Genomic DNA, 12,420 nt, shown 5'->3' on the forward strand with positions numbered 1-12,420 from the left:
TTATTCAGCGAAATGATTACCATTGCAATTTTAAAATGTGAGAGCATAACAAATAAATTGTTATCAAATAGCTACTCAATGAATAGTGCAGCAATTAATTAAAATAATATTCTGTCTAATCTAAAACTTGAGGTTAATCCCCTACAACATCATAATCCGAACATGTTCTGACGAAGGTTTCATCCATGCAACTGCGAATATTTTTGACGAATTCAGTTTCCATGGTTCGTAAGTCCCATCACTATAACCACGTCTTTGGATTTCATTATTGACTGATATGTGCAGCTCTGGGTACTCAAAACGGACAGGCCTCTCTTCGGTCATTTGTTAGATTGTGCTGTCTCGTTGACGTATGCCAAGTAAATCATTTGTTAATGCATGTGTATCTGTTTTTAAATTTCTTTTTTTTAGTTAGACATTTGCTTGCTTCGGTTTTTTTATCCGGAAGATTAACTTCATATATGGAAAGTGACACTGGATTTAAATTTTTCTCTATTTTACCACAGTGACTTTGAATAATCTAGTACGTAGTATTTAGTTTTGCTTTGATGTCGGTTTTCTGTTTTTTTTAAGCTCGACAATCTGTCTTTTCTGCTTATAATTTGTCTTACTTTATTTATAATATATCTCTGTGTTCTAGCGACATCGATTAATCATTTAATTTATTTTTTAAATGAAAATATGTTAAAGGTCAGAATTTTGTGTCTTTAGGTCATCTATTGTTGCTTTCAAATTCTAAATGCGGTTATTCACTGCTTGTCCCATGCCTTCCATTTTGGGTTTCCAATCCACATTAGCAAATTCATGGCCATTCATTCGAAAAAGGACAAAAGAACACAAAACAATATTGTCCTACCTTTGAAGATTTAAAGCAAGGTAGATAGGAATCGTTACATAAATCGCATATTCCTTCCAAGGACGACAGAACAGAGTCTGTGAAATTGGAATCGAACCTTCCTTGCAGAAACAATGCATATTTTATACGTATATAACCATGCTTTCGATAATGTTTCATTCATATTCAATACCATCTGCAGTTGCGTTTCTTTTATCGACACATTGAGAGTGTTAATAAATATATACTCATTAGGCAATATATTCAGTACTACAAATAACAAATAATGGGCACCATTTTGTGACACTGACCAAATATTTTCATATGACCAAAACAAATATAGACAACAAAATAGTTGATGTATGAACCCCCTACGTATATCATGTTCTATGCGTAATGTATGGCCTGAATGTAAAATGCCGGAAGCAAAAAAAAGGGGGGAAGGGGCATCAGAAAAAGTTAAATAACAGCGATATTTAACTGTGAGGGAAATTCAAAATGGAGAGTCCCTCATCAAATGGTAAAATCATAAGCTCAAACACATCAAACGAATGGACAACAACTGTCATATTCCTGACTTGGTAAAGACAAGATCTAAATTCAGGTATGATGAGATGAATAGGAAAAAGGGGATCTCTTTTGGCTAAAGTCAAAAAATTGTTGTCACATTGAATAATTACAAATGAAGGAGGTATGTTTCTCTTTCATTTATTAAGATAAAGGCTGCTGTTTAGTTCTTTAAGTTGCAAATGCATTTAATAAATGTAAATTAAGACTTGTAATTATAGTATTTCATTAATAATTTATAATAAATCTTAGATTACGATAGCTTTTGGAGAAAATTTATAACAATTGAATCTGCAAAATGTAAAAAGATGTTTTTTATTGAGAAAATATGATTTCACATTTAATCTGAAATTTTCCATCCAGCAAAACTGCACCTAAGTATGGTGCCGCTGTAAAGACTTCCATATGAGTTGTAACTAGCACTGGTTCTTACAAAACTAACGTCTCCTTGGTTCATCCATGCTATAACAATACCTGTGGAAGCGTTTATGTCCCAACCGTCAGAACTATCCGTAAATATTGAACCATGGACGTTGCTGTTTACTATAATTTCAATGGACGCTGCGCTATTTTCGTATGGATGTATTGTAGTTGTAATGACATACACGCCACTGACAGGTGCCGTGAATATTCCTGTATTATTGTTATAACCACTACCGTAATTAACTTTTGTCACATCGAAAGTCAGAGTATGGTGTTTCAGAATTGCTTCATTGTTACTCATAAATGCATAAAATGCCACACGGTCTCCGTGATCTCCACCATTTACTAATAGTCTTCTTTCTGAAAAGAAGATCTATACGTTCTATAAGACGAAAGTTTATGAAATATTAAACAAGATTAAAATCTTATATATATATTTACTTCACTGAAGTACGTCTGTTATCCGCTTTTTTTTTACATATTAACTTTATTTTGGTATGTAGTTCCTTCGTTTCTGTCCTTATTCATTTTGCTGACCTACCAATAAGCTTTACGAATTACTTATTAGTTATATCTGTTAACATTCTTTAAACATCCTTACGTTGTTGGGTTGGTTGGGTTTTGTTTTTGTTTTTTTTGCATTGAACTGCATATTTTTGGGATAAAATGTTAAAAAGCCTATCAGTGTTATGAGCGTTATAATGTGACGACTTTAAATTAAATGATATACTAAATTGATACATAGATGGCGAAGAGTCGCTGCAGTCCTTGTACAAAATTTTATATACAATATCTTCGACATATTACATAATTCTTTATTCAGCATTATCATAATTTTCATTGTTCGTACCTACAAATTCCATCAGATTAATGGACAATTCGTAATGGTATATTATTTCAATGAACACGAATAACGGGCAAACTTCGTATGTCAAATGACAGTAAAGTTATAGGTTATGAATAACGAAGGTATTTGTTCGTGTAGCTTATTTTCTGCAGCATATTTTCTGACAATTTGTTAGATATATTTACCTTTATGATTGAAAATATCTCTCTCTTTTGGCCTTATCAGTTTATCTTTTCCATCAACCAAACGGGTTTTGGATTCAGAGTTCAACAACTTCTTCAAGTGTTTGTTTTCGTCTATCACGTTCCCCATTGCTTTTTTTAAATGCATCATTTCCATTCCCTGAATATCTAGTGTTCGTTTCATTTCTTCACCTTCATTTTTAAGTCGTTCAATTTCATCTTTTTGTTCGTTTAAAAGTCTTTCAATTTTTAGAAAGCGTTTTTGGTTTACTTTTTCATCTGCCGCTGTTACGACAATGAAATACACAAGCACCAAATAATAAAACTTGTACATGTCTACCACTCAGGTGCAATTTAAGGTGTACTAAATAAAACATGATAAGACTATTAAAGTGTCATATCTTCTTCACACACTTTTATCTTAACAAGACCACTCTCAACAAGTCTTGAAATCACTGGATAACAAAATCTATCTTACCTTTTTCAATTACATGACACTCAAGTTAAGCATAAACAATTATATATGTTAGAAATTTTATGATGAAATGAGAATAAGAACACAAAAATCCAAAACATTACAGACTATTTGACACAGAGATATAGTTCCAAAACACATATATACATGTACTAAACGACTAGAACGCCAACGCCGCAACCAACCAACTGGAGAAGATGGGTCATCACAAAGGGTCCTGCAGTAAGTATAATAATTCAAATAACCTGTGGCAATGGTAAATTGCGACATAAATATTTTTTCCCTCAATATCTTTTATATACCTGATGTGTCAACATTGCTTGATATATGAATTGGTTGCAGTAAACGTTCATAGAACTTTTTTGCCTTAATTTGGGGGCTCATAGTCAGGATAGTTTTTGCCTTGTCTTCAGTTGCTATATATATGCGAGGTCAATACAATTTTGCATGTTGATTGTCTAGAAGGCATATAATAATTTTTCTTAATTATGTAAATAAGTCTAGGGCTAATTTGAATGTGACGCTTTAAAAACCTTCTGCCCAAACTTTACAGTGATCAATTCTTGAAATTGAAAGATTTATACTTTACTTTTGAATATATAGCTGTTATATTTTTTTATACAAATTTCATTTTTACAAAGGTTGTGCTTGGTATATATGTCGTAGTGTAAAATTTAAAAAGAATGTGTCAGAGAACATAAATGTCCCGCTCAAGCTTTGCAATAGACCACTTTCGAGTTCATCTGTCACCGGAAAAAACTCGTCAATTATACGCGCCTTTATGACGCCATTTGCCAGATAGAGGGGGTCGCCTGTATCCCTGCACTATTTACGTTCATCAAGCGTCTTAACGATCATCATTGTGCAGGAAAAACTAGAAATAGTGGTTGTTTTGTAGGTACTTAATGACAATTCCCTAATGACAGAAATGCTGATTGTCAATTTTTAGAATTCAATTTGCCGAATAATTCGTACAATATAGAATTATAGTTTTCCAACCACTCGCTGAACATTGGAATGGAAGTGACGATGCCCCTAAACGCACAAATGACGTTCACTAAAACCAGAGTTTTTGACGGAAATACATCGAACTCGAAAGTTGTCTATTGTGTAAGTTAAAAATAGGGCATAACTATAGGACGAACGGATTGAAAGACAGTCAAGAGTAACACTCAATGCCCTAACTCTATATGTCGGGGACATAAAAAAACCCAGAATAATCATATGAAATAAAAGAACAATGTGACTGAGGACACGATTACCCTGTTCAAGCTTAGTAATTTTCAAGCTTAAAAGGGGCATAAATCTTGAACGTTATATGACTCAAATTTAAACTACTTAGTATGTCTGCTAGTTTTGGTTCTAAGCATTATTCATCACATAATGGTTAAACAGGTAGAGCAGATACTTCAATTGACAACTATGTCTTTAAAAAGAATCTCCAAAAGAAAAAGAAATGAAAAAAGAGGGAAACACTTGATGTTATGTTATGAATTGTATCATACAGGAAGGTTTTTAGGTCCTGTAACATATATATTAATAGCACTTTCACCCAAGTGCCAAGATGCTTAACATAGGACTATATACTCTTGTGAATTACTAAACTCTAAGGAGTTTACCTTTAATTGATGTTAATTGGGGCTCTGTCGATTAATCGATGGACGGTTAACAGTAAACAGCTTGTCCGTCAATGCCGTCAATGCATCTGTCACAAATTAATTCCGTATCCTAATTGGTAAAAACATATCTTAGAATTGGGTAATGTCATGTATCATGATAGTTCATCAATACCAGAAGATGGTTCATGTGAAAGGAAAACAATGTAGGTATAAAGTCATGGCCAAAAATGTAAAAAAAAAAATTCGAGTCCGCTTTCTATAACTGAAACACTCAATCACATTTGGGTCAATTTGATTCGTCACTTCCAGAATGTGTGGTAAAACTGTTTACAAATTGAAAGTCATGATCAAGCTTTTAGAATTATACAACTTCGACACCCTCTGCATACATACAATAATCATTGCAAATATCTAATTTACTACTAAAAGTTCGAATATGAATCTTGGCATTATTACTTACTACTAGCATTTTTATATATACAATGTATTAGTAGCACTGAGATAAAATGAAGTTAAGGTGATAATGTCTGGATGACAAAATATCTTGGTCATTTGATTTTTTTTTGTTTTTTTTTTTTGAAAATTGTTAATATTGATATGGATGAGATGAAAAGAAAATACCTATGTATCACTAATCGTTCCTTGTACCCAATCGAAACTAGAAATGATATCGTTTAGTAAACTGCCGTAAGCATCGGTATATGTATCTACCTTCAGAGATATTTGCACTAATCAAACTGTAAGAAAGCACTAAATGCATTCCGGAAAGGCATACACCACATACAAAGATAAAAAAAAAAAAAAAAAAAATTGAAAACTTTTTAATTTCACATTGCAATGGTTGATTATCTAATTTGCAATTTTCCATCCTGCAAAACTAAACTTTGCCATATAATCACTATATATTGTACCAGTGGAATCATAATCAGGGCTGGTTCTAACGAAACTGACATCTCCTTGATTCATCCAAGCAACTGCAATTATGGTCGCCGAATTTAAATCCCAAGCTTCTGAGCTATCAGTGAAACCTCTTCCAACACTTACATTATTTACGATAATGTCGGCACTTGTGTAACTCTTTGAACTCGAATGAATAGAAAATGTAAGGATGTACACACAACTTTTTGGTGCAGTGAAAGTTCCAGTATTATTGTTATAGCCGTGGCCATAATTAACGTTGATATTATCGAACACAAGGGTTCTGTGCCTTTGTACTGGTTCACTTGTACTCATGGAGGCATAAAAGGCGATACGGTCTCCTTGGTCTGGATTGCTCATCAAAAGTCTCTTTCCTTAAAAAAAAGTATGTAATGAAATATTACATATAAGATATTCTTGGCAAGATATACAGGCATCAGATAATTGGTTTTAAAATAGTGTTGTCTAATTAAATGGATTGATAAATAACCTTTCAGCTGTTAATATGTTAGTTCAAACCACGCTTGTGGTGAGATGTGTTTTGACAAGGATGCAATGTTTTTATGGCAAAAGTTGGTGGTTTTCTCAAGCACTCCACCATAATTTAGAAAACAATTTTTTTTTATTTTAATTTTAAATTGTGTAATTATTTCTTAATCTCGGGATACAACTTCTTGCTTCGCCTCGATTGACAATTTGTTCTCGGGTTAACAATTTACTTTGCCACCCTCTTAACCATTCATTATACATACATAAACATGGATTTATTAAGTGAAAATGATTTTGTTGGTTGGTGTTATTTTGGGTTGTTTAGTTGGTAATTTTTTTAACTGGCAGGTTTATTGCACATATTGTAGTATCTAATAAGTGTATCTGTTCAATGCATTGATAATTGTGATATTAATTTCAAATACCAATGATAATGAAGCTGATACTGACATTATAATATTTAAGAAAACGACATAAGCAATTAAGTCTTACTAAGTACCACTTGCAACAAAACCTATTGGACATTGTCAGTTCAGATATTAGTAGATTAGATAGAATTTCTACCAGAAAATTAGTTCTATGCATTTTTTATTTTTCTACTCTGGGTTGCGTTTTAATCTTTCTATTCACATGGTTAATTTCAGGTGGTAAAATAATAATTCCCCTTAACACATACCTCGTTTCTGGGTACTCGTGTTCTGAGTCAGTTTGGTTATTTCCTTTGTAAGATTAGCAATGGTCCGTTTTAATTCGACATTTTCATTCTTCTGGTCAACAACAGATGCCTCTAGCGTCAGAAGTCGGTTATTCATAGATTGTTCCATATGATCAAGTCTGGATTTCAAATCTGTATTTGAACATTCTTTCCCATGTACTCCAACAAAGAATACTACAATACAACACAGTATTTTCATGTCTACGACACTACTTATTTCGACATTTAATGACGAAACTCGGTTATCTTATCACGTGAACGTTTATGTTCCAATCATCTTATCAAGGACATCAGTAGAACGTCCAAAGAATTAATGAGAAACCCTTCAACCTTAACATAACCTTGGTTTTTCCTGATATTTTTTCGCATTTTGAATAGATTTTTGGCATACAAATAACAAATTTGAAGCAGTTATCAAAGAATAATATATAGTAAAAAATAGAAAACAAAGGCACTGAAACGTGTATTGTATTCGTCTATATATTTTCTATTTGTTTGCTACGTTGTTTTGTTTGAACGGTGTCTGTTTTATTTCTGCGTGTGGTTGGGGCTGGTACATTGCAATTATTAGCATGAACTAATGAACTAGACAGACAGACTATCAAACCCTACATAAGTCATCTTGGATACAAATTCATTTGTGGGTAAACTTAAAGAAGGCTTTACAGTTTATATATAATTAGAAAGTAAATACATAGTGGGGAAATTGTTGCATTCAGTATAATTCTAGTTTATTTCAAAAGTGGATTGGTTTTTTTGTTTGTCCTTCATTGAGTTAATTCGTCACAAATCAACTGTGGAGGTCTTTTGTAACAATGATAAAACCACATGATATCGTAACGCTATATCATGGAAATTGAAGTATACAGAACTAGAAATTTGATTTTAAAGAGGGGCGAAAGATACCAGGGGGACAGTCAAACTCATTGATTAAAAATAAACTGTCATCGCCATGGCCAAAAAGTAAAAAGACAAACACCGTGTTTGTATTCCTTCTAGTTGACGACTGCATGTACGCTTATTTTATAGCATCTTAGTTGTCGCGCATTTATAATTATTTTGTTGATGTCTATAATTATATCATGATTGTTATGGGTTGTTGAATTCAAAAATATCATATTTGTTACCAGAAGCAAAAGGATTTACATGTTATCATTTTTAGAAAATATATTCCAAATAAAAGCAAATGTAGTATACCGCTGTCCGAACGTCATAAATCAATTGAGAGAAAAAAAATCAGGATTACAAACTTAAACTGATGGACACACATAAACTATAAGTGGAAAACAAAGAAACAACAGAAACACTGTAGTGCAACAAAAAAGCAAATGACAATGCAACATACACAGAAACGAACTATAAGATAACAACTGCCATTTTCCTGACTTGATACAGGACATTTTAAAGAAAAAAAATGGTGGGTTGAACCTGGTTTTGTGGCTAGCCAAAACTCCCGCTTTTATGGTAATGTTAAATATAACACTGAAAATACAACATTACATGCCAGGACTACAGTACAATTAAATGGGAGAAAATTTAGGACAGAGAAATACACAAATTAACATTTCGACATGTTAATAGTCATCAAAGGTACCAAACTAGATCAACAAAACATGTAATAATTTGTTATAATTACCTTGTTAATGATTTTGCATCTGTTTGATCAAAATTATCGGATTCCATACTTTGTATAGGCAGATTTTTATGAAGAGCTTTTATAATTCTATATTACTGAGAAAAGAGAAAAATTTGAAAATACACAAAACTGTTCACCACTTCAATTTCATCTTCTTTGAAATTTGATAAAACCTAAAGTCTAATATGACGACCTATTATCGTCAACCAGTATAATTGCAATATGTCTACCTTTAGTGCAAACGCAGTAATACACAAAAACGGCTGTTCCGCGTTACCACCAACTTATTTATACTTCGAGATATTCTGAATTTTTTTTCTTCATCAAAACCGCCAGTTTTCGTAGGCCAAGATTCCGATATAATACATTCATCTCTATTTTTACAGCAAAATTAACAAATCAGTCCATTTCAATTGATTTTTTATGGAAAATTTCATAAAACGAAAATTCAGCTAAATGATGTTTTTGTCTTGGCATGGCAATGAAACAAGTTGACGTCACAAGTATCTTTCCGTAAACAAAAAATCAAATGTAAATACCGGGTGTTTTAAGCTTCTTTGCACGCATCAGAACGAATAAAATTACATTGGAAGAAAATATAAGTGAAAATTGCAATTAAAAAAAATAATCATTGAAATATATAATATTACTAATATTATCAAAATTGGGTAAAACGGGACGGCCAGAACAGTATCGTATGATATACTTATTATCGTCAACTAGTATAATCACAATATATCTACCTTTAGCGCAAACGCAGTAATACACAAAAACAGCTGTTCCTCGTTACGATCAACGTATTTATACTGCCAGATATTCTCAATTTTTGACATCAAAACCCTCAGTTTACGTAGACGAAGATTAAGAAACAATAAATACATCTCTAACGCTCAGGGTAAAATAATCGAATATAAATGCCCAACCCATGGTTAAATGAAAACAAATATACGGCTGCCATGAATTATTTCTTAAACCATTTAGTTACTTCGGTGTACATTCACGATATATTATCTTTGAGGGAAGGTGAAACATCATTATTGACCTTAAATGATCTTATCTCTCTTGTATGTGTCGATTGCGTTTCAGTCATGTCTTTATTTACTGTAGCTCTTTTAAGTTTATGTTTTTACTTTTGTTCTGTGACAAATGCAGATCTAGACACGGAATCTAGAATTGTACTATTGGAAAAGATCATGCATGACCGCATGGCATACATGGAAAAAATTGTGCACGAGCAAAAAGACGAAATTTACCAGTTGAGACAAGAAGTAACTTTACTTCGATCACAGGTAGACCAAACCAGCAGTCAGACCAAAACACCAACACAAGTATCGTCTAGGACAAAGTTAAGTGATGATGACGCGGATGATGACGTACCTCTTAAACATTTTCATGTGGAACATAGTATACATCAAATAAAGAAAGGTATTTTTTTAATCTTACGATCGGTACTGAGGGTCAAACCGACTTGAATCATTACTTTATTTTCATTTAAGTTCTTTTCACACGAACTGAAGAATTAAACGTGACCATATCTTAATCGTTGAATACATATTTCATCCTAGTATTTCAACTATTGATTCATGTATTGATAGTAGACCGATCTCTTGTCAGTTCAAGCAATTGTTTTTTTAAAACAAGTATCTACCTCTTTCTTCGGTACGCCAGCATTATTCAGATTTAAAAAAAAAAATCTTTCCAATTGTGATTCGGAATTAAATGTGGTGAGATGCAGACTGTTTTCTTGAATGCTATCAAGTTATAGTACGTGCTCTTTAGGTTAAAGCAGGGTATCTGCGAATAATATATGCGTGATACGGTAGTGAAAACTATATATTTCATATTACGTTTTCGTCAAAACATTTTCTGTAATATAAGTTAGAAAAGAAACGGAGAATGGGTCAAAAAGACAACAACCTGACTAAAGCGCAGAAAACAATCGAAAGTCACAAATGGGTCCACATCTGGCCCTTAACCATGTATTAATTCAGCGAAAATGGACGTCACACTAAACTCACAAACATGAAAAGAAACAAATATTAAAAACAAACTTACGAGACTAACAGAGGTTCTAACAGATTTTCCCGTTTCTTTTATCATTAATCAAAGTAGACTGCACATTTTGTGAAATAATTTGACGGTTCGCTTTCAAATTTTCAAATGTGCTAAGACTAAATACAATGTACGGCCTTCAACACGGAGCCTTGGCTCACACCGAACAACAAGCTATAAAGGGTCCCAAAAAAGTGTAAAACCATTCAAACGGGAAAACCAACGGTCTAATCTATATAAAAAAAAGAGAAACGAGAAATTGTATCTATATGTTATCTTTTTGGAGAGATTTTGTGCCGGGAATTAAATTGCTTCTCTGTTTTTATTCCTGAACAACAGCAAAGTTGTAATAAAATACGTAAAAATGAAATCAGACCAATATTAACCTGTGGTTAGGTGTCAATTACACTCCATTAAAATTTCACCCTTAAAACCTGATTTTCACAATTAAACGATTATCCACCATAATTCTGAAACAGTAAATTTGAAGTGTTCCAAAACACTCATTTACATCTCTAGTTTATATCCTATTGTGGTTCTCTGATAACCAATTGGAAGTTTTAAAAAAATTGGGAATATTCCAAGCAGTAAAGTCAAAGATCAAACACAATACATGCAACATTCAAACAATTTCAAGAACTTTACAATGCACAGTTACATTTGATAAACAATATATTCTACAAAGCATGTTTGAAGTCCTGTCCTTGGTAATCATATTCAAATAATAACCATTTTTATTTCTTTAAGATAAACGTCTCTTGGTTAACAACATTGTAAGTAATCGCATCGCCTTCTATGCTTATATGAAGAAAAACGAACCAATTCAACAGCACAAAACTCTTATATACGATGTCATCAAAATTAACTTTGGCAACGGGTATAACAACAACACAGGGGCGTTTACAGCGCCATCAAGTGGCGTTTATGTCTTGACCTTCACAGTTCACCCAGGAAGTAGTAGCAGCTTTGCTAGTGTTGAAATTGTTGTTAACAACGAGCAGGAAGGAGCTATATACGCTGACAGCAACGAAGGCACGTTTGATCTGAATGCGGCGACTGCTGTTGTAGTTGTCTGGATGAATCAAGGCGATGTAAGCTTCGTCAGGACTTCCACAACGCATCCGCCCAGTGGGTCTCTACGTAGTGATGATGGAGGAAGATGTAGTTTTGCAGGATGGAAAATATCCGATTAAATGTCATAATAATTAATTTGTTTTGCATTTGTTATTTAATAATTTAGTCTTAATTCATTTAGAGATATGGATAAATAAGAAGTGGGTGAACGTCAAGGAGAGATGTCTCTAAAAATTACCAAGCACTAAACCGCCACTAGTCTGAAAAAGATCTGTCAGGAATACTGCATTCCACCATTTAAAGAAAACATAATAACGTCATGCATAAAAGGATTGAAACTGCAAAAGCAGTCAAAACGTGACAAATGGGAATAGGAAATCATTGTTAGATTGAAAGATAAGTTGACGTTTCTGGTATCAAACGATCCTAAAATCTCACACTAGGAAACATGTTGCTACAGATACAGTTTTACAGTCAACAAAATAATTTGTGGTGTTGACCATACACATGTCAATTTCATTCGTTCTTTCTAGGAAGTCTATTGGAGAAGTTTTTGTGTAAGGAGCATACCCTTATCAATGTAGTAAA

General features: G+C 32.9%; 2 long non-coding RNA genes across 2 annotated transcripts; one reads left to right on the plus strand and one right to left on the minus strand.

Annotated features, from left to right (window-relative positions):
* Positions 1-5,758: 5,758 nt before the first annotated feature.
* On the minus strand, positions 5,759-7,307 carry LOC143043361 (uncharacterized). Its single transcript, XR_012968337.1, has 2 exons — positions 7,032-7,307; positions 5,759-6,240 (listed from the first exon to the last, which is right to left on the minus strand). It is a non-coding gene; the product is annotated as an uncharacterized LOC143043361 (long non-coding RNA).
* A 2,472-nt stretch (positions 7,308-9,779) lies between these two features.
* Positions 9,780-11,967, plus strand: LOC143043363 (uncharacterized). Its single transcript, XR_012968338.1, has 2 exons — positions 9,780-10,131; positions 11,506-11,967. It is a non-coding gene; the product is annotated as an uncharacterized LOC143043363 (long non-coding RNA).
* The last annotated feature ends 453 nt before the right edge of the window (positions 11,968-12,420 follow it).

Source organism: Mytilus galloprovincialis, chromosome 8 (assembly GCF_965363235.1).
Source record: "Mytilus galloprovincialis chromosome 8, xbMytGall1.hap1.1, whole genome shotgun sequence".
Lineage (NCBI taxonomy): Eukaryota > Metazoa > Mollusca > Bivalvia > Mytilida > Mytilidae > Mytilus > Mytilus galloprovincialis.